The sequence below is a fragment of the Microcaecilia unicolor genome, chromosome 1 (assembly GCF_901765095.1).
Source record: "Microcaecilia unicolor chromosome 1, aMicUni1.1, whole genome shotgun sequence".
NCBI lineage: Eukaryota > Metazoa > Chordata > Amphibia > Gymnophiona > Siphonopidae > Microcaecilia > Microcaecilia unicolor.
In genome coordinates this window covers 172,638,740-172,662,327 of record NC_044031.1, presented here as the reverse complement: position 1 = coordinate 172,662,327, position 23,588 = coordinate 172,638,740, and the positions used below count along the sequence as shown (strand labels likewise).

The 23,588-nt window shown below is 44.3% G+C and overlaps 1 protein-coding gene across 5 annotated transcripts in view; it reads right to left on the bottom strand.

Moving 5' to 3' along the window:
- The window catches only part of WIPF3 (WAS/WASL interacting protein family member 3), a 140,683-nt gene that overhangs the window by 43,512 nt on the left and 73,583 nt on the right, over positions 1-23,588 (bottom strand). The window lies entirely within an intron of this gene.

Sequence of the window (23,588 nt, the reverse complement as noted above, 5' to 3'; positions counted from 1 at the left end):
CCTCATTTTGTCTGTAATAAAGAAACGTAAAGGTGTACTGTAAGAGCACTTTTGTACCATGGTGACCTTTAACTTGTGTCTTCTCTCCCCCACCCCCCAGGCAAAGCTGCCAAAGGATAGTTATAACCAGGGCCGTGCCTAGGATCTCTGGCGCCCCCCTGCAGCCTATCAGTTGGCACCCCCCCTGCAGACTATCAGTTGGTGGCGGCGGCGGCGGGGAAATCATCCCTGGCTCCCTCCAGTGGTCATCTGGGTCATTTAGGGCACTTTTTTGTGGCTTATTTGTTAATAAAACAGATCTAGACCAAAATATCCAACTTACAGTCCTGGATGTTTTTGTTTTTTTTCTTATGGCACAAAAATGTCCAAGTATTAGGAACGCTTAGATCACACTCTTAACATGCCCCCCTTGTGATTTGAACACACTTCTGATGGACCTCAAAGAATATCCAACTTACAGTCCTGGATGTTTTTGTTTTTTTCCTTATGGCACAAAAATGTCCAAGTATTAGGAACGCTTAGATCACACTCTTAACATGCCCCCCTTGTGATTTGAACACACTTCTGATGGACCTCAAAGAAACAAGTCTAAAAATTGATTTCAAAAATACCAATTTGGATGTTTTTCTGAGAAAAACGTCCAAATGCAGATTTATGCCACTTTTTGGATGTTTTCCTGTTTTGAAAATGAGCCCCATAATAACCTATGGAACTTTGTAAGTCTAAGTGCTTTCAAAATGAGCCCCTCAGAATCAAGAACCCATGAACATTGTTGTTTACCAATAGAAATATAGTGTTGGCATAACAGAACAAGTGTTCATCGCCTTCCAAAGGAATATTTAAAGAACACATGAAAATATTAAACAATATCGATGACAGCGGTGAACCCTGGGAAACCCCACGCAATGGCTTCCATGCATGTGAAAATCTACCATCTTTCCTTACAACATCAGGCTTATTTTCGAAAGAGAAGGGCGCCCATCTTTCGACACAAATCGGGAGATAGGCGTCCTTCTCTCAGGGTCGCCCAAATCGGCATAATCAAAAGCCGATTTTGGGCGTCCCCAACCGCTTCCCGTCCAGGGGATGACCAAAGTTCCCGGGGGCGTGTCAGGGGCGTAGCGAAGGCGGGACTGGGGCGTGCCTAACACAAGGCGTCCTCGACCGATAATGGAAAAAAGAAGGGTATCCCTGACGAGCACTTGGCCGACTTTACTTGGTTCATTTTTTCTTACGACCAAGCCTCAAAAAGGTGCCCGAACTGACCAGATGACCACCGGAGGGAATCGAGGATGACCTCCCCTGACTCTCCCAGTGGTGACTAACCCCCTCCCGCCCTGAAAAAAACAACTTTAAAACCTTTTTTGCCAGCCTCAAATATCATACTCACGTCCATCGCAGCAGTATGCAGGTCCCTGGGGTGGTGGTGGTGTGTGTGTGTGTCAGCGAAGGCATAGCGAAGGCGTGGACGTCCTTCTTTCAAACATGTTGGACGTCCTGAACTGCCCCCCCCCCCCACAAGGACGGCCAAATTTCAAGGGAGTGAAGGAGTGGCTTAGTGGTTAGAGCACTGGTCTTGCAATCCAGAGGTGGCCAGTTCAAATCCCACTGCTGCTACTTGTGATCCAAAATCCAAATAAATAAATAAAGGGGGTGTCGGAGGCATAGCAAATGCAAGGACATCCTTCTTTCTTTTGTTACATTTGTACCCTGCGCTTTCCCACTCATGGCAGGCTCAATGCGGCTTACAAGGGGCAATGGAGGGTTAAGTGACTTGCCCAGAATCACAAGGAGCTGCCTGTGCCTGAAGTGGAAATAGAACTCAGTTCCTCAGGACCAAAGTCCACCACCCTAACCACTAGGCCACTCCTCCATCCTTCTCACAGAAACATCCACATTTTGGACGTCCTCAACTGCCCGTCGTAGGGACGGAGGCATAGCGAAGGTGCCTAACACTTGGATGTCCTTCACCCATACTCAGAAAAAAAAAAGATGTCCCTGACGAGCACTTGGACGTTTTCACCTGGACGTGTTTTTTAAAGGTTGTAGATGGCAATTTATTTAAGGTTGTAGACGGCTTGTCTGCGTGTATGAAGCTGTATTTGGCACGCGTAACGCCTGGCTGCTCTGCACTGGCTTCCCCTGCTTAGGAAGGAAATCGTGTGCAAATAAGATAACAGCGAGCAGCTCATTTGCATGCAATTTTCTTCATGCATGCCCGTTCCTTTCCAAATCGCTAAGGGATTAGGAAGGGAAGGGCTTTTTCCATTCAGTTAGTGCATCAGTTAGTCCACTGCAGTGCTCCCTAGGGTGCCTGGTTTGTGTCCTGGCATGTGAGGGGGACCAGTGCACTATGAATGCTGGCTCCTCCCACAACCAAATGAGTTGGATTTGGTCGTTTTTGAGATGGGCGTCCTCGGTTTCCATTATCGCCGAAAACCAGGGATGACCATCTCTAAGGTTGACCATCTCAACATTTACATAGTAACATAGTAGATGACGGCAGAAAAAGACCTGCATGGTCCATCTAGTCTGCCCAAGATAAACTCATATCTTGAATTTGTACCTGTCTTTTTCAGGGCACAGACTGTATAAGTCTGCCCAGCAGTATTTCCCGCCTCCCAACCACCAGTCCCGTCTCCCATCACCGGCTCTGGTACAGACCGTATAAGTCTGCCCTCCCCTATCCTAGCCTCCCAACCACCAACCCCTCTTCCCCCCACCTGCTCCGCCACCCAATTTCAGCTAAGCTTCTGAGGATCCATTCCTGCTGCACAGGATTCCTTTGTGCATATCCCACGCATGTTTGAATTCCGTTACCGTTTTCATCTCCACCACCTCCCACGGGAGGGCATTCTAAGCATCCACCACCCTCTCCGTGAAAAAATACTTCCTGACATCTTTTTTGAGTCTGCCCCCCTTCAATCTCATTTCATGTCCTCTCGTTCTACCGCCTTCCCATCTCCGGAAAAGATTTTTTTGCGGATTTAATACCATCTCTAAGGTTGACCTAAATGTTGAGATTTGGGCGTCCCCGACCGTACTATTGAAACGAAAGATGGATGCCCATCTTGTTTCGATAATACGAGTTTTCCCGCCCCTTCGCAGGGACATCCTGCGAGGACGCCCTCAGGAAAACTTGGGCGCCCCGTTTGATTATGCCCCTCCGTATGTCCCATTAACAAGGAACTTATGGAACCAATCCAGAACAACTTCTGAAAGACTAAGTTCACTTTCTGCCCCTTTTACTAAACCACACTAGCAGTCCTGGCATGGGAATCGCTAGCGCAGTTTGGTAAGAGACCCATAATTTCTATAACAAAAATGCTATGCTCAACCAATGCAAATAGACGTTTTTGCTTCTAAAACCAAGGTTAATGATAATGTCTCTGTACTATGTAGGATTCTAAAACCATACTGGGAAGGACGTAATATTTAAAATTTTATCCACGAATCTAGATAACTGTTGTCCCGCCAATGAGTTTAGTGAAAAACTGAATATTAGTTATAGGTCTATAACTGCTGGTCTCTGTCATATTTAAACTGGCAGATTTAGGAATGGGAGTTAAAATCCTCACCCATCAATAGAGGAAAGTACCTAATATTTATTTATTTATTTGTTACATTTGTATTCCACATTTTCCCTGCCTATTTGTAGGCTCAATGTGGCTTACATAGTTCCAGAGAGGTGGTTACAGACTCCAGTGTGAACAATACAGAGTGGTTAGATAATTAATTAGATTTGGGGTGGTTCGTCCCATGCAGACTGCAAGGGTGGGATCTGCAGCAAGGTATTGAGTATTGTCCGTTTCCTAGTTTAATTGTTGTGTTTCATTATTCGGTGTTTATGTCTGTTCTGTGGGGTATGTCTTTTTGAAAAGGTTTTTATTTTTGAAAATATTCAAAACACAGTTTACAAAATAAGTAACCCATTAGGTAATGTTTGGGGAGGATTTTTCCAAGAGAAAAGCTGGACAGCGATCTAAAGGGCAAGTTGATTTAGAGAATTTCTGAAGTAAGGGTCTTCTGTTCTCCTGAACAGTATGAAAAGAGGACCAAATTCTATCTACTGGTAGCCCTCCTTCCTCAAAATGCAAGGAAGAGGACAAATAATATAGATATTGATGTTCATGAGATTGACAGGAAAATTACATTAATATGACAGTCTAAGTATGTGGCATATTTAGTCATATCTGGTTCAATTTGCTGGTACAACCCCCTAAAGACCATCCAATCTCTGAAGAGTTTAGTCTGTAAAAGAACTGATTTTCTATGGCATTTTTTATATCCTTTAATATGCATGCACATACACACACACATTTTATCGTCATGGACTTGATTAATTTTTAATTCCCATTCAGCAACAGATTTTCTTTGAGATCCAATGATACCAGTTTGGATTTGATTTTCATTGTTGAGATGCACAACTTCCACTAGATGGCAGCCTACAGTGCTTTTGGATGCTGGTTAGAATCCTATTCTAGCACGCGAAACCAGGAGCTAACACAGGGACTGCACATTATGACCTGTGAAGGTTATCTTTCGTACATGCATGCACAGCTTCCACTAGGCTCTACTTACTTCGGCGTGGAGCCCCATGCCAGGCAAACTCCTGAAATGCAGGCTGAAATCCTTTCTAGTGATGGCATGTGCCCAAGCTTGGAAATTTACTTTATCTCTAAGAGGCTCATTTTCAAAGCACAGACTTACAAAGTTTCATGGCAACCTATGAAACTTTAAAGTCTAAATGCTTTGAAAATGAGACCCAACTATGTAACTCTGCAAGTCTTTGAAAATATGCCTCCAGTTTATCCAATGCAAATAAGAAATGATAAAACACACAATCCTGCCTCCCCCCATTAGGTTTTTGGAACCTTTCATGAGGTCTTCAGTATACAGGTGTCTACAGTCTATGGGGGAAACCTGCTTTATCACTTTTGCTGACAAAAAGAGATACAACAAAAATAACCTTCACCTTATTTTGATAGTGACCTGGGTGGAAGCTGATCATAGTGGTAAAAGAGAAAAACACCAGAATGGCATTACTCATAGAGGTGTCAGTCCCAAGCGATTACTCGTTAAATTGCATTGACAGACAGAAGATCCTCAAGTACCCAGAAATGCAGTCCAAAGCCAAGAAAATGTGGCAGAAAGATACAAAAATTTTACCATTGTACTGCTTGATTAAAATGAATTGTCAAGCACACCTTGGTAAGTAGTCTCTATACACATTACATTTTATGAACTCCAGAAGAAAGCTCTCTGACACAAGTACTACAATCAGCATTAATATATTTGAGAGACTGAGATCATATTCCTCATACCCTGTCTTAGAAGAGAGTTTCATTAGTGTCAAGGTATGCACAAAACTGTGTTAGAGAAAAAACAAACAAATGAGCAATCATGATTATATCTTTAACTAATGTAAGAGCCCATCAAAACTGAAATGCCAAAAACCCATATTCAGTCCCTGTCCTTCCCTCATATCTCAGTTGCAAACACAGCCATAGGAGCCGACTCTGTGGGTGCTGTGGGTGCTTGAGCACCCCCAATATTGAGAAAATTCCTTGTATGTGTCCAGGAAGGGGTTATTTCCATTGGGCTTAGCACCCCCAATAATTTTGAAAAGTTGGCGCCTATGAACACAGCTGCCAATTCCAGGAGGAAGACCTCCCCTTCCCCCTCCACTTTCTGGATTTCTCAGGACAGTGTGGAATTTGTAGTCCTGTAATACATCAGGATGGGGTTGTCAGAAATCTAGGGGCAGCTTAAAATGTCCCTGTTGAAACTGGGCTAATTTGTCTTCTCTACATGTGGGCTTTTCATAGCATCAGAGCCAGAGCCTGGGGCAGAGTTCACTAATGAGACTGGCTAAGATAGCAGCTCTTAACCGGTGATGCCTGCATGCCCAAGAGCCCTGTGAAGAGGTCAACAGGGTCTTGAAATCTGAGGCAGTTTATTGAAATTTTCTGGACACTTGCAGGCTTATTTTCAGTAGAGAGGTGTGGTAGCCGTGTTAGTCCACTCTTAAAGGTTATCAATAGAAATCAAACAAAATAAAACATGGAAAAGAAAATAAGATGATACCTTTTTTATTGGACATAACTTAATACATTTCTTGATTAGCTTTCGAAGGTTGCCCTTCTTCGTCAGATTGGAAATAAGCAAATGTGGTAGTAGATAGTATATATAAGAGAAACATCAAAGCATTACTTTGACAGTCTGACAGAGTGGGAGGGTGGGGGTATGCATGGGGACATCAAAGCATTTCATTGATATTCTAACAGAATGGGTGTTGGTAGGTGAGAGGAGGGTAATAAACAGAGAAATAAACAGAGAAATACAGCTTTATGTTTTATAATGAGTTAGAAAACCCAGATCCTTATTAAGTCCTGTTTGTTGGGTGTCAAAATATTCAATCATTCTTATTTCAAAGGTCTTACGTTCCTGTATTGTTTTAAAATTACCTTTCAGTATTCTTACTGTGAAATCACTGGTGCAGTGTTCTGGTCTTGTGAAGTGACCCAGAGGATAGAGACAGACACCTTGAAACCCTGACTGCATCCTTCAAACAGAAAGGCTACAACCCCAAAATAATCTCCAAGAATATTGCCTCCTCCCTCAAAACACCCAGGGAAAATCTGCTACAGTACAAAGAAAAAAAAGCCGACGACAGAATTCCCCTTGTAGTGACATACAACCCAGAGCTGGAGAAACTGAGGAAAATCATAAGAGACCTACAGCCACTACTTCAGGAAGATGAATTACTGAAAGAGATATTCCCATCCCCACCAGTGCTGGCCTTCCGACAGCCACCAAATTTAAAACACAAGCTGATCAGAAGTAAACTTCCAACACAGACGGAAAAAGAAAAGAGCACGTTCCCATGTAACACAGCCAGCTGCAAACTATGCCAAAACATTTCACAAGACCCCACAGTCATTCACAAAGGAAAAATATTTAACATAAAGGACTATTTTACATGCTCATCTTCCAATGTGGTATATATCATTCAGTGTAAGCAATGTAATGAAGGATGCTATATTGGAGAAACAGGCCAGATGCTTAAGACAAGATTCAATCTGCACAGACATCACATGAAAATAGCCGGTGCCAGTCAGGCCCCCACCCCTGTGGGCCAACACTTCACAAGACCAGAACACTGCACCAGTAATTTCACAGTAAGAATACTGAAAGGTAATTTTAAAACAATACAGGAACGTAAGACCTTTGAAATAAGAATGATTGAATATTTTGACACCCAACAAACAGGACTTAATAAGGATCTGGGTTTTCTAACTCATTATAAAACATAAAGCTGTATTTCTCTGTTTATTTCTCTGTTTATTACCCTCCTCTCACCTACCAACACCCATTCTGTTAGAATATCAATGAAATGCTTTGATGTCCCCATGTATACCCCCACTCTCCCACTCTGTCAGACAGTCAAAGTAATGCTTTGATGTTTCTCTCATATATACTATCTGCTACCTCATTTGCTTATTTCCGATCTGAGGAAGAAGGGCAACCTTCGAAAGCTAATCAAGAAATGTATTAAGTTATGTTCAATAAAAAAGGTATCATCTTATTTTCTTTTCCATGTTTTATTTTGTTTGATTTCTATTGATAAGGCTTATTTTCGAAAGAGAAGGGCGCCCATCTTTTGACACAATTCGGGAGATGGGTGTCCTCCCAGGGTCGCCCAAATCGGCATAATCAAAAGCAGATTTTGGGCGTCCTCAACTGCTTTCTGTCGCAGCGACGACCAAAGTTCACGGGGGCATGTCAGAAGCGTAGCGAAGGCGGGACTGAGGCGAGCCTAACACATGGGTGTCCTCGATCGATAATGGAAAAAAGAAGGGTGTCCCTGACGAGCACTTGGGCGACTTTACTTGGTCCATTTTTTCTTACGACCATGCCTCAAAAAGATGCCCGAACTGACCAGATGACCAGCAGAGGGAATCGGGGATGGCCTCCCCTTACTCCCCCAGTGGTGACTAACCCGCTCCCACCCTAAAAAAAAATTACATTTTTTCCAGCCTCTATGCCAGCCTCAAATATCATACCCAGCTCCATGACAGCAGTATGCAGGTCCCAGGAGCAGTTTTAGGGGGGTACTGCAGTGCACTTCAGGCAGGCGGACCCAGGCCCATCCCCCCCTACACTTGTGGTGGTAAATGTGAGCCCACCAAAACCCACCACAAACCCACTGTACCCACATCTAGGTGCCCCCTTCATCCCTAAGGGCTATGGTAGTGGTGTACAGTTGTGGGGAGTGGGTCTTGGGTGGGGGGGTTTGGGGGGCACAGCACACAAGGTAAGGGAGCTATGCACCTGGAAGCTTTTTCTGAAGTCCACTGCAGTGCCCCCTAGGGTGTCCGGTTGGTGTCCTGGCATGTGAGAGGGACCAGTGCAATACGAATGCTGGCTCCTCCCACGACCAAATGGCTTGGATTTGGTCATTTCTGAGATGGGCGTCCTCGGTTTCCATTATCGCCAAAAACCGGGGACAACCATCTCTCTGAGGTCGACCTAAATGTTGAGATTTGGGTGTCCCCGACCTTATTATCGAAACGAAAGATGGACGCCCATCTTGTTTTGATAATACGGGTTTCCCCACCCCTTCGCGGGGACGTCCTGCGAGGACATCCTCAGGAAAACTTGGGCGTCCCATTCGATTATGCCTTTCTTGGTATTATAACTGTATACTACTGTAATTTTAGCAACATGTTAGCAGCAAACAGTGGCAGATGTAGCTTTTGGACCAATGACTGTACCTTGTAAGGTATGTTGGGCTCCTTTATGTGAGAACTTTGACTGCTATTGAGGCCTTTTTCCTTCTTTAAACAACGGGGCATCGTTTTATTAATTGACTCATTTTAGGGTTGCAGTAGCCACTAGTGTACATGTGATTTAAAAAGGGGATGGGTCATGGGAGGATTTCACTGATCAGTTAAAGGGCTGTAAGAACCCAAAAACATTATCCCCTGGGCTAGAGACAGGTGCCCCGAGCCTCTGACTCAGTGACATCACTCAATTTTATCAAGGGGGGAGGGGCAGGCAAACGCCAACTGTTATCAACGATATTCTCTTGTAGTAAAAAGGAGGATATACAGGTTCCATTTACAATCCTTTTGCTGGTGTGAAAAGGAGTGTAAATGGAACCTGTATAGCCTTCTTTTTACTACGATATGGCTAACAGAGAGAACCCAAGGAAGAACAAAATCTCAGTTTCATGCCTGGCTCCCAATTCTAAAGAACACCTTGGAATCTTTTCCCACGCTTGCAACTGTAACCCTCCAGACACCAGCAGCAGCAAATACTGTATGAACATATGTACGTAGGTATCAAGTTCGTGCCTTTTCATGAATCCTTCTTACTGGTAAATCATTTAAAGATTATTTTACCCTATGTTAGAAATAACATTTCTGCAGAAATAACATTTCAACTGCTTTCCTTTTAAGTATGTTTCATACATGCTCAGAAATACAGAACAATCTAAGTTTGTGCGGATATACAGAGGTATGGACCTGGGAATCCGTACCTGTGTCGCCACTTTTCATAAAGAAATATTCTTTCCTTTCAGAGGGGACATGTGAACTGCTTCACAACACTGATTTTATTATAACGCACCCCCTCTTTTCTCCAGTAGTAGCTCAAAGTGAGTTGCATTCCCATACAGTAAGTATTTCCCTGTCCCCAGAGGGCTCACAATCTAAGTACATAAGTATTGCCACACTAGGACAGACCAAAGGTCCATGAAGCCCAGCATCTTGTTGTCACATCCGTCGCTCCCTCCGGCTGCTCCTCTGCGGGAGGTGGGAGCCGGTGTCCATTGCGGCGAGGGCCGGCCTTCTTGAGGCCGCGGCGGAGAGCCGGGGCTCGCCGCAGCAATGGCCACCCAGTCCGTGGCCGAGGCCGTAGGCCGGCGATCGTGGCTTCCGGGGCCTTGATCGCCGGCTATGAGGTCCGTGCTTGCGCCAGCGGGGAGAATGGCGCTGAGACGCGATGGCCGGCGTCTCCTCCACTTTCGGGCGCGGGAACCCGAAGCTCCGCCTCAGAGGAGTTAGGTTGGGAGGCCGGTGCTGTAGTCCCGCCTGGGAGGTCGGACGGAACCAACCAGAAGGATGTCGTCAGTAACCGGGTTCCGATTGGCCGGCCACGTCGGCTGGGGCTGGGCGGTTGAATGCTGACAGTATTTAAGGAGCGGGCCTGAGACAGGACATTGCTTCAGGTTCTGTTTCCCGAGGCCAGTCTCCGTGTGTTCTAGTTTTCACTTCGTTTTCCTTGCTCTCCTGGTTTTGACCTTTGCATTGTTTCTGGACAACTCTGCTAGCCGCCTGCCTTGACCTATTGCCTGTTTCGACTATGCTGTGAGCTGCCTGCCCTGACCTGTTGCCTGTTCTGGACTCTTCTGTTTCCCACCTGCCCTCTTGGCTCCTGGTTCCAGTATTGGGTCAGTTCGTCAACCCCGCGGTTCCGGAAGTCCAGTTGACCGCCTGCAGCTGGGGGCTCAACCCTCGGTGAACGGTGGTCGCTGCGGGTGAAGACTTGGGGTTGCACGGCTGTCCTCTGAGGTCCTTCGGGGCCTCGCAGGACCTAAGGGCTCACCTTCTTTTCAGACAAGACACTTGTTTCCAACAGTGGCCAATCCAGGTCACAAATACCTGGCAAGATCTCGAAAAAGTTCAATAAATTTTATGCTGCTTATCCCAAAAATAAGCAATGGATTTTCCTCAAGTCAATTTAATAATGGTCTATGGACTTTTCCTTTAGGAAGCTGTCCAGACCTTTTTAAAACCCTGCTAAGCTAACTGCCTAAGGGGGCTCCTTTTACAAATCCACACTAGAGATTCCAGCAAAGCAAATGTGACGAAGCCCATTCAGTTCCTATGGGTTTCATCACAGCTGCCGAGCCAGAATTGCTAGCGTGGCTTTGTTAAAGGAGCCGTAAGTTTGCACCTGAGACAATGAAATGTTAAGTGACTTGCCCAAAACTGCTTTTTTAAAAAAGTTCTAAACGATTACAACACTTTCATATTGCAATTTGCAACATCTAACAGTGCTACAATACACAGGAAGGAGTTTATAATCAGGATCATAAAATTATAAAACGCAACCTATGTATGTAATGTGATTTTGGTTATCCAGGTGGATGGAGGACACTTTCGGTCACAGCACCACGGAGATGCAATCATTTTGAGAACTGTCACCCCGAGTTTGAGGGGCTTTTCTTTATTTTGTTCTGAGATTACAAGTCCATGTGTGGGAGTATGTCTGGACGTTATCTACAGGACTGCTGTGTACAGTTATGTCATCCGCTTCAATGTATTTGGACAGCTGTGAACACAAAGGCCCTTTATGGAACACATCACTCGTAGTCGAGATGCAAAGGACGGCCCATCCCAAAATATGAGACTGGAGGTCAAGTAGGATTTTCCAGACTGTGTCCAGAGTATAAAGCTAGAAAGATGTAAATGTCATTTGTCACTTTGCTTTGATGATAAAACAAGCAACATAAAAAGATATTTGCCTTTCTTTGGTGCATATGAAAGGATACCACAAACACAGCTATGAAAAGAGAAATACAGGCAGAGATGGACAAGAGATACAGACTAAGGTGAACAGACCCTCAGCTGGAAAGGGAGGCACGTGGACACAGATATTGATATAGATGGGCTAGGGAGAGCCGCACACAAGCATGGAAGTAGATATAGGGCCATGGGTGCGTCTGTCTTCTCCTGGATTCTCCCTTTGGCTTTTGAAAAGTATTTTTTTGTACAGCTGTTTAATTCCCATATATCAGGGCTGATTGGTTCATTTGGTTCCCAATTATTGGCCACCTGTGGCAGAAGTTGTGCTTAGAGTTGCCTAATGGTTAGAGGTGTGGACTGAGAAGCAGGGGAGCCCCGTTCAAATCCCACCATGGCTTCTTGTGACTTTGGGCAAATCACTTAACTCTCCACTGCCTCACATACAAACTGAAATTGGAAGCTCTCCTGGGACAGGGAAATACCTAGGGCACCTGAATGTAGTTCAGTAGTAGCTGAAGGTGAGTTAAATCCAAAATCCCTTTGCTCCCAACTGGTGGGATACCCAGCTTCTTGCAGGGATCAGGATAGAGCACCAGCACCAAGGCTCTAATGAGTGAGAGGAGGGGCTGAGTGACACATTCCTAAGCAATGAGACTTGCCATCTCTGAACACTTGCCAAGACAGAAACATGTGTTAAGAGTTGAAAACAGCATTCAGATATTAATGACACAAGCTGTATCTTTGCCCAAAGAAGAAACGAACAATAGAAACAATCAGTATTTTCCACACAGGAAACAGTACACCATTATCCACACAGGAACCCTCACATTTGGAAAGAACGTGTCAGAAAGATTAGCGGCAGTCATTGCTCTAGGTGCACTAAGTGCTAGGTCCAAGGTTGCCAAGTGGCTTCAGTTTTTTGGTCAGGTTGATCCAGTCCTGGTTTCACCCCACTGCATATGCCCACATAGCATTTTATGCCTGACTCTGACACTGATCTTAATGTTTCACTTTTCTCTCCATTTCTCTCTGTTGGAATGTAATTGTATTTTTACATGCATTGCCTGTCACCTATTATTTCTCTGTGATTACTCTGTGACCTCTGATGTGAATTACTTAGAGAGGTCACACAGCTATGCAACTTCCTGTGGGGGTTAGATGCAGCAGATGCAGCACATGGAGCACATGGAGCTCATGATCTCTCCTAACCTGAGAGGATCTATGGTGGTGTGAGCATCCATTACCATCTAAGCACATGGAAGGAGCTGATAAGACAAATGTATAGTAATATGTATATATAAGCCTGTCTGATTATAATCTAACTACAAACTGTGAGTAAACAGATGTTTTGTTACTTCAACTTTAAAGTGACTCAGCAGTGAATTATTCAGGGGTGAATGAGAGAGAGATGAAGAAAGAAATTAACATTTCTAAAGCTGAAGCTGTGTGTACTAAAATCTGCTAATTATTTACTACAAATAATCCAACAAAAGGGTTATGGGCCCAGGGTCCAGGAATTGAAAAAGAAGAGAAATATTACCAGGCAGAAAAAAAGGCCACATTTTTCTCTTAAGTTTAAAGGAAAGATTCAGTCTGTCTCTCTCTCCCCCCCACACAGCAGACAGAAGGCTAAGAAAATGGCTGAGGGAAGAAATTCACCATTGTTCTATTCTCTCAAGGTGCCTAGATTAACTGAGTTTAATTATCGGCAGTGGGAACTAAGATTCATATGTCTCCTTCGAGCAAAAGGATTAAATATATGCTTAGACCAAGACAGAACAGCTGAAAATATGGCTGAATGGGACAATGCAAACTATTATGTGAAGTGCATGCTTTTGGAAGCTCTCTCAGAGAAACAAGCCATATTAGTGGAGGGAAAAGATACACCAAAGGACATTTTATATAAACTGAGAACTATGTATGCAACTACATATGCAAAGCAGCAACCAATTTGGTTAGCAGAGTTGAATGAAACCAAATTAAGGGATAAAAGTAAATGTAATGATCACATTATGCATCTTATGTCTTCATTTCAAAAGTTAGAACTTTCTGGAATTCCCATGTGTGATGCATTGAAAAGAGCATTTCTTTTTACCTCACTATCAAAGAAGTTTGATGTTTTTAGGTCTGTAAATGAGGCCATTGAAGGGCAATCTTTTGAACAGGCAACATCAAAACTAAGGCAGGAATGCATAATAAATGATTCTGAGGAGATGTGTTCTCAAAGCAAGTCAGAGAGAAATGAAACAAATTTCTTGGCAAAGAACAGAGGAAGGCGGAGCTATGGGAAAACTCCACCCAAGGGCAAGCTGATTTGCTACTCATGTGGAAAGGAGGGACATGTATCTAAATGGTGTAAGGAAACACAAAACACTCCCTCTAGCTCACCTAAGCCAATGGAACTAAAGAATTTTCAAACCAGGAAATGTATGAAGGACAAAGATAAACACAAGGGCTTTCTAATGGCAGAAAAATCTTTGACTATGGTAAATAATAATTCAAATGAAAGTACTTGGATTTTGGATTCAGGGAGCACATGCCATTTAACCAATTGTAAGGATTTCTTTCAGGAAATGTGTCCAGAGGAAGGTATTCTTAAAACTGCAAACGCAGGGACTGCTAAGATCCAAGCAAAAGGTATTGGATTCTTAAAATGCAAAGTGTCTAATGAAGTTAAAGAAATTCCTGTAAGTGATGTCTTGTATATTCCCCAAGCAGTTTGTAATATGCTTAGTGTATCTACATTAGATAAGAAGGGATTTGTGATTCATTTTGAAAACAGTAAGTGCACAATCTCTAAAAATGATGAAGTGTATGCTGAAGCTTTTATGCATAATGATGTTTATAAACTGAGCATTTCAGGTGAAGCCTCACATATGGCGCAAGTAAGGAAGAATGATGGTAAATGTAGTCTGGAAATCTGGCACCGCCGCCTGGGACATCGTGATTCTAAGGTGATCCAGGATCTTCACAGTGGGCAACTAGCCACTGGCATTCAGATAAGTGCAGATGCTGGTAAAATGGAGAAATGCATAGACTGTGTTACTCAAAAAGGTGTGAGACCCTCATTTCCTGCATACACAGGAAATAGGAGTAATAAAGTGCTGGACTTAATACACAGTGACTTATGTGGACCGTTTAATATCCCATCATTGGGAAATAACAGATTTGTGCTAATATTCTTGGATGATTTCTCTAGATATTGTGTGGCCTATTTGCTGAAAGAAAAAAGTCAAGTCACAGACATGCTGAAGAAATACGTAGCCATGGTGAGAAATAAATTTGAAAGAAAACCAAAGGTTCTTCAGACCGACAATGGTGGTGAGTTCACTTCACAAAGCATGTGCACATTTCTAGAACAAGAAGGCATTCAGCATATCACAACAGTAGCTTATACACCAGAGCAAAATTCTGTTGCAGAGAGAAAATTTAGGTCACTTGTGGAAATGACCAGATGTATGCTGTCAGATAGCAATCTCCCTAAAAGACTATGGGGGGAAGCCATTCTCACAGCAGTGTACCTACAAAACAGAATGCCAACTAAAGGCGCTGAGCGCACACCACATGAGACATGGCATGGTAGGAAGCCAAACCTGTCACACATAAGAACATTTGGAAGTACAGCATATGCTCTTATACCAAAGCAAAGAAGGCATAAGCTGGATTCCACAACAGAAAGGGGCATTTTAGTTGGCTATGCTCCAGGACACAAAGGATATAGAATTTTGAATCTGAAAACTGGCATTGTTGGCATAAGACATGTTACATGTTTTGATGAAAACAAAAGGGTTGATAAAGGCTGGATTATCCCAGATGAGCCTTATCATCCAGAATATGAAACTAGAACCATAATAGACATGCCAGTGTATATAAATGCCATACCAAGGCAGATGTCTGAAAGCAACTCACCTGTATCTAACGAGGAACAGGCAGAGGAAGCAGACACAGAAAGGATCATTGAAGAAGACAGTACAGTTGGAGAAGGGGAATCAATTGGAGAAGGACTCTCAGATTTTGAGGATGCGGAAAGGTCAGACCAACCTGTTGTCAGACGCTCATCCAGGGAAAACAAAGGTGTTCCACCCCCAAGACTGTCTTACCTAACAAAGTCAGCAGAAGCTCAAGAGCCCTTAACATGGGATGAGATTGAGAAATGCCAGCAGAAGAAGCTGCTGAATGGCATAAAGCTGCACAAGAAGAAATTGATGCATTGGATAAAAATAATACTTGGATTCTTACAAAATTACCTCCTGGCAAGAAAGCTATAGGATGCAAATGGGTATTCAAGTTAAAAAGGAATGCACAAGGAAAAGTGGAAAGGTATAAAGCCAGATTAGTGGCAAAGGGATATCTTCAAAAATATGGAGAAGATTTTGATGAAGTGTTTGCACCTGTAGTGAAACACATGACAATCAGAACACTTCTGAGCATTGCAGTCTCAAAAGGCATGCAAGTCAAACACATTGATGTGAAAACAGCGTTTCTTCACGGAGATATAACTGAAGACTTGTACATGGAACAGCCAACAGGTTTCATAAATACAAAACAAAGACAGCTAGTGTGTAAATTAAACAAAGGTCTTTATGGATTAAAGCAAAGTGCAGAATGTTGGAATGAAAAATTGCATGAAATATTGACAAATTTAGGATTTAAGCAAGGTGAAGCAGATAAATGCTTGTACACTAGGTGCACAAATGGACAATATGCATACATTTTAGCTTTTGTTGATGATCTGCTCATTGCAAGCAAAAGTGAGCAAGAGTACAAGGACATTGTAAAATATTTAAACCTCAATGTTGAGATAAAAGAACTTGGTAATGTGTCATACTATCTTGGTATAGAAATTGAGAAACAAAATGATGGTTCTTATCTTCTAAGCCAGAAGCAGAAAATAAATGAGCTTATTGAAAGTTTAGGTATGCAAGATGCCCAAGTTGTAAGCACTCCCATGATCACTGATTTTCTGAAGGATGAAACAGTAAGAGAACCTTTACCAGATAACATCCAATATAGATCAGCCATAGGTAAGCTTATATATCTAGCTACCACATACAGGGCTGATATAGCAAATGCAGTAGGAATTTTGAGCAGAAGGGTCAGCTCACCTACCAAATCAGATTGGACTGCAGTTAAAGGATGGTAAGGTATTTAAAGGGTACCATTGATTGTAAATTAAAGATTTCAGCCAATAGTAATCCAAAACTAATATGTTACTGTGATTCAGATTGGGCAGGGGATCATTCTGATTATAAATCCACAAGTGGATATGTGTTTATGTATGGAAATGTACAAATTTCATGGGCCAGTCATAAACAAATTATTGTGAGTTTGTCTTCTACAGAAGCTGAATACGTGGCCGTATCGGAAGCGTGCAGAGAACTGATGTGGATTGAAAAACTTTTGCTGGATTTCGGAATAGCTGAACAGAGACCAATCCAGATAATGGAAGATAATCAGAGCTGCATCCGACTGTCACAGAATGACAAGGTTCAGTCACGCACCAAGCACATCGCAACGAAATACCACAACGTGCGAGAGTTGGCGAAAGAAGGGGTCATCAGTCTACACTATTGTCACACCAGTGAGATGACAGCTGACATCATGACCAAACCGTTACCCAGAGAACATTTTGTGAATCTGCGTATAAAGCTTGGACTTTGTATGAATAAATAATTGCATGACAGTTATGCATGAGAAGGGGTTTGTTGGAATGTAATTGTATTTTTACATGCATTGCCTGTCACCTATTATTTCTCTGTGATTACTCTGTGACCTCTGATGTGAATTACTTAGAGAGGTCACACAGCTATGCAACTTCCTGTGGGGGTTAGATGCAGCAGATGCAGCACATGGAGCACATGGAGCTCATGATCTCTCCTAACCTGAGAGGATCTATGGTGGTGTGAGCATCCATTACCATCTAAGCACATGGAAGGAGCTGATAAGACAAATGTATAGTAATATGTATATATAAGCCTGTCTGATTATAATCTAACTACAAACTGTGAGTAAACAGATGTTTTGTTACTTCAACTTTAAAGTGACTCAGCAGTGAATTATTCAGGGGTGAATGAGAGAGAGATGAAGAAAGAAATTAACATTTCTAAAGCTGAAGCTGTGTGTACTAAAATCTGCTAATTATTTACTACAAATAATCCAACACTCTCAACTGCCTTTTTTTTATGAATCTGTAACTAGATTTCATCCCTCCTTCTCCCCACAATCCTCAGTCTCCTCTTTCACCTATTTATCAGCTTTCCACTTCCTACACTTTCCTCCCTTCTCTTCCCATCCCCACCCCTCTCTCATTCCTTCTCTAGCCTCCTATAACCTAAATTTCACTCACTTTCCAGTCCCCCATTTCCAGCCCCTGTATTCATCGCCTTCCAGGCCTCATCAATCTCTGCCTTTCATCTCCTCACTGTTATTCATCTAACCCCAACCTCCAGTCCTATCACAGTCCGAGCCGTGCCCCACACCCTAACTTACCAGCAGCCCTTAATGGGGGTCTGGGAGGGGGTTAATGTTCTCTCTGAGGGGGCCCACAGCTTGCCTCTGCGGCTCAATTGCTCCTGCTCTGGGTCACTTGTCAAGCTTCCCTGCTGGCAATGCCGGTCCTTGGGCGTGTGTACTTCTGCTCGTAACATTTTTAAATGGCCTGCAGCGGGAAGAATTCAGGGTGCCGCCTCCTGATGTCACCTCTGCAGGCCTAAATCTGGAGCCTCGGGCCGTGTTTATAGAATCTGGCTTTCTCGGGAGGTTAAGGTGACTGTGCGTCGGGGTGTGGTATGATGGGGGCAGGGCAGCCTGACCACGGGGGGGGGGGGGAAGGGAGGAACGCCACTCTCAGACGGGGAATTTACCTGTCTACGTTTAGCGTCAGTCCAACGCTCAGGGGAAGAAGTAAAATCAGCAGCCACCGCAGGGCTATCAAAACCTGGCGGGAATCCAGTCCGCAACAAAGTGTCAGAGCCTCCGGCAGAGCTCTTTTTAACATAAAGGCCTTGTGCATCAGCAGCACAAATTCCAGGGAGAAAACCTCACCCTGGCCCTCCGCCCCTGAATTAGGAGAAGCGGAGGAAGGAGCTCCTCTAGCAGCCTTGGAACGAGGCATCCCCCTGCACCCAGACTCCTCCGCAACCATGAGGGTTGAGTCATGCGGCGCTTCCAAAATGGCGCCTGTTGCCAGTTCCATCAAGCGGGAAAAATCGCCGCTTGCCATGCCCGTACTAGCACGAACGTCTAAAGAGCACATACTGCAAAGCCCTGCTGCTGACCGTTTACCACAGCAGGAGCCGCGCTTAACTCCTTCAGCAGACATCGCCCGACTGGACGGAAATATAGAAATAAAATGGCGGCTTCGCACCAAAACTTACCCTGCACAGGACGCTGTCCGCGGGAACCTCCCCGGAGGAGCTGGGCACCACTCTCACCTCAGAAGACCGAGTCAACGAGCTCCAGTCACGCTGCACAGTACCAAAATCTCTGGAGAAAGCCTCAGAATAGCTACGCTGTACAAGCGTGCACTTTTGTTTTTTTACACTGTGAGGAACGTTGGAGGCAGGCAGCAACAGAGGGACTCCGGGAGGATGGGGGTATGGGGTAAGGCAGGGACAGGGAACAAAACCAAGTATGCCTTCAAAGTGGGTACCACCAGCCACAACACCCCCGCTCTACTGGCAAAGCACAGGAGCCTCCCCAGGCAGAAATCCAGGAGCTGCTAAAGTGACGTCCACACCTGCTGGGAGATAGAGATATACTGAAGGCAGAAGGAGGCTGGCCGTCCAGAGTCACTGTGTCTTTCAGTGTTCTCTATCTCCACCTGCTGGTAAGCGGATACAACTCATCAGTTAATGGATTCATCTCCTGGTGATGACAAGGAAGTCACTGCTTGTCCCTGGGATCGGTAGCATGGAATCTTGCTACTATTGGGATTCTGCTAGGTACTTGTGACCTGGATTGGGCCCTGCTGGAAGCAGGACACTGGGCTATATGGACCATCGGTCTGATCTAGTATGTCTATTCTTATGTTCATATGAGACAAAGAAGCTTTTAAATTATATCATATCCTCAATGAATAAGCATGAGATTGAAAACAGTGCATGCAGATCTTTTTCATACATATTCATTGTGTATATACCATACATAACTTATATACCGCTATATCTCCACAGGACTCATTGCGGATTACAAGAAAAGAAGCATCTCAATCAGATGGAATTACAAAATAACACACTAAAATAGTACAATCTAAATTAAACTGAGTCTATACCTGAAAACAAAACAAAAAAAAGCCTTCAACTGTTTTCTAAACACAAAATAGATCTAATCTGTTAAGGAATACCATTCCAAATTGTTACAGCTAAATATTGAAAAGAATTGCTCAGGTAGCTCTTAAGCCTGACTCCTCAGAAATTTGGAAACAACAAAGTATTCAGATGTCTAGAACAAAAAGCTCATCCAACAGACAGTAAAATCAGATATTTAGATATGCAAACTGAATTTTGTCCCACTAAAGTTTTAAAAACCATACAGGCTATTTCAAATTAAAAATGCGAGTGAACCGGAAGCCAATGTAACCTTTTAAAAATAGGAGTCACTCTCTCAAATCTATTAACTCTAAGAATCAGTCTGGAAGCTATATTCTGAAGAAGTTGTAATCTTCATAATAAAGTCAATGTAAGACCCTCATATAAAGAGTTATAATAACCAAGATATGGTAGAATGAAGTCTTGACTGGCAAGATGGTACTCCAGTAACGACTTGAGAAACACTGAGGTGAAGATGATCAAAAGCCCTGCGCTGTTCCAAACAACGCTCTACAAATAGCGCTGGAACAGCATGGCGCTTTACTGCCCCTATGATCAGAAATAATAGTATGCAAATTTAAGCATGCTATTATCTCTGATCATAGGGTAAAAGTGCGGGAGGATTGTGCCTGAGCATGTGCTTAGGAACAATCCCCCTGCACTTGTTTGACAGGTTCGGATTGTCAAAAGCCTAGTCCCCCCCCTCGAACCCCCATACCAAGCCAGCAACAGGGGGGCTGGAGATCCAGCAGACACAAGTTCATGGGGGGCTGGAAATCTAGGGGATCTCAGCCCTCCTTACACCCCAATAAAAAAAGCCCTGGTGGCCTGCAAACACAAGCCCCCCCCCAACCTGGTGGGTCTAGCAGCCCTCTTCCCCGCCCCCGGTACCTGAATGGCGGAGGAGGGAGTAGTACACTCCCTCCTCTTCCAGTGCCGCCTTTAAAATGGCAGCACCCAGCCCTTCACAGTGCATCCTGGGATGCACTGGGCGGGGCTTCACCACCATATAAGGGAGCAGTTATTGCGCTTGGACATGTTTAGGATAATGTATTGCTGAACTTGATGTGTTAGAAGGACTATTCTGGATTTCATTTTCCATTAAAGAGTACATTGGTTTTTCTGCACCGGAAAGTGGCCCATGTCGGGTCGTTTGTATTAACGATTTCAACATTGTTCTAGTCTTGAGGGCTCTTTTGTGCTTCTTTTCCTGCCTATTTTATTAAAACAGCTTTGGTGTCTTTATAAAATAGGATCTTAGGACCAGCTGCAACAGCACACAGGTGCTCACAACAATTTATGCCTGCCCTGAAGCAGGTGTAAGTGGTACATGTTGTGGTATGAAATCCTCCCTCCCTTTTGTGCTTTAACATCTGTTTCTTGCTTTTGACTTGTTTTTCATTCTTTTACCCGTTTTAATATGGGATGTTTGTAACCGGCTGTGATATTTCTGTGATAGTGCGGTATACCAAATTCTACAAATAAACAAATAAATGTAGACACAACTTTGCCTCTGCTTTGTCAAACTACGCACATGGGAACACTTATGTGTGACATTTGTCTAGTAACCGTAACCTTTTGGTGCTCCTACTGTCAGATGAGTATGTGGCTGTTATGGTTCAGCCGTAAGGCAGCCCTTTGCACCAGTCTCTGCATATTTAATGCCTCTCTCCCTGGTGTTTTCCCCCTCTTTATTTAAATAACTGTGTTTGCGCAGCATATTAAGCATAAATTTTAACTTCTACCTTCTGTCTCTCCCTTTGTCTTTGCTGCTTGTCTTGTTTGCTCCTTATCCTTTGAATTGCAAACCACTTAAATAATTTTAATTGACTTTGCGGTGTATCAAATAAAGGTGATGATTTTTTTTTTAATCCCTTTTCTGCATGTAAAATCAAGGCTATGGAGTCAGCCGGAATCAATTTTGGGTGGAGTTTGTCAGAGTCGGTAAAAATGTACTGACTCCAACTCCAGCTTCAAAATAAAAAAACATTATAATATACTAGTAAATAAGGCCCGTTTCTGACAGAAATGAAATGGGTGCTAGGAAGGTTTTCCTCGGAGTGTGTATGTTTGAGAGAGTGTGTGTGAGAGTGACTGCGTGAGAGACAGTGAATGTGCGAGTGTGTGTGTGTGTCAGAGAGTAAGTCTGGGTGCGAGTGTGTCTGTGAGAGAGAGAGTGTGAGAGAGAGAGTGTGTGTTTGAATGAGAGTGTGCGAGTGCGTATGTGAGACAAAGTGAGTGTGAGAGAGAGTGTGTTTCACACAGATACACTGTGTGTGAGAGTGTGTGTGAGTGAGAGAGTATGTGTGCGATACACAGACTGTCTGTGAGACCGAGAGTGTGTGAGAGTGACTGTGTGACACACAGAGTGAATGTGATACAGTGTGAGACATAGGGTGAGAGACTGTGAGAGTGAGAAAGACACTGACTGTGAGTGTGTGTGAGTCACAGAGATACCTCTCCCCTCCCTCTGTGGTCTGAGGACCCCCTCCCCTCTGGTCTCAGAATCCCCTCCCCCTGTACATTCCCCTCCCCTCTGGTCTCAGGACCCCCTGCCTGTCCCCCCCTCTGAGTGGTTTGCAGGACCGTGCGAGTGTGTGTGTGTGACAGAGAGAGTGAGACTGGGTGCGAGTGTGTCTGTGAGAGAGAGAGAGTATGTGTGATTGTCCTCTGTCCCCTGCCCCCCTCCAGCCACCCAGCGATTCTCCTCTCTGCCCTGGCCTCCCCTCCAGCCACCCAGCGATTCTCCTGTCTCCCCTGCACCCCCCCCCCTCCAGCCATCCAGCGATTCTCCTGTGTCCCCTGCCTCCCCCTCCAGCCAGCCATCGATTCTCCTCTCTCCCCTGCCCCCCCCTTCAGGCACCCAGCGATTGTCCTCTGTCCCCCCTCCAGCCACCCTTTGATTCTCCTCTGTCCCCTGCCCCCCTCCAGCCACCCAGCGATTCTCGTCTCCCCTGCCCCCCTCGCCACCCAGCTATTCTCCTGTGTCCCCTGCCCCCCTCCTGCAGCCACCCAGCGATTGTCCTCTGTCCCCTGCCCCCCCTCCAGCCACCCAGCAATTGTCCTCTGTCCCCTGCCCCCCCCCCCCCCCCGCCAGCCACCCAGCGATTCTTGTCTCCCCTGCCCCCATTATTGAAAGCCCTGGCCGTCTCGAGTTTGTTCCCTTAGTCCTTAGTCCTTAGTCACGTTTTGACATGAGAGCGGGGCCCGCCCTCGACATCATCGTGTTTTGACGTGAGGGCGCAGCAGAGAGATGTGACACCGTTATGAATCCTTCAGTGAAGCCACGGAGTCAGCTTCAGAACATTGGAGGTGCATTTTATTATAGTAGATGGTAAATGTATCACTTTACTCTTTACATGTATCTTTGTCCTGAATCTAAAATTATATTTATCAGTACTTTAAATCCAGAACAAAATATTTAAAGCCTAATATCAGTAGCAGTCGGAGTTGGACCTGGAGTCGGAGAGCAGGAAAATAAAGGTATCGAAGGTTTGGTGTACTGACTCCACAGCCCTGTGTAAAACAGGCTTTAAACACAGAAAATACTTCACCAAATCACCTCCAACAAGCATTTAGAAAACTGGCTGACAGACCTAGTCTATGCTCCCCACTCTTCCTTTAACAACTACAGCTCTCTAGGAGCACTTTATTTACTGTAGTTAAAGCAAGGAGAGACATTGCCTGTGGATTCAATTTCTGCCTATGAGTTAGTGTACACTCTTATTAGAAAGATAAAGGTAAT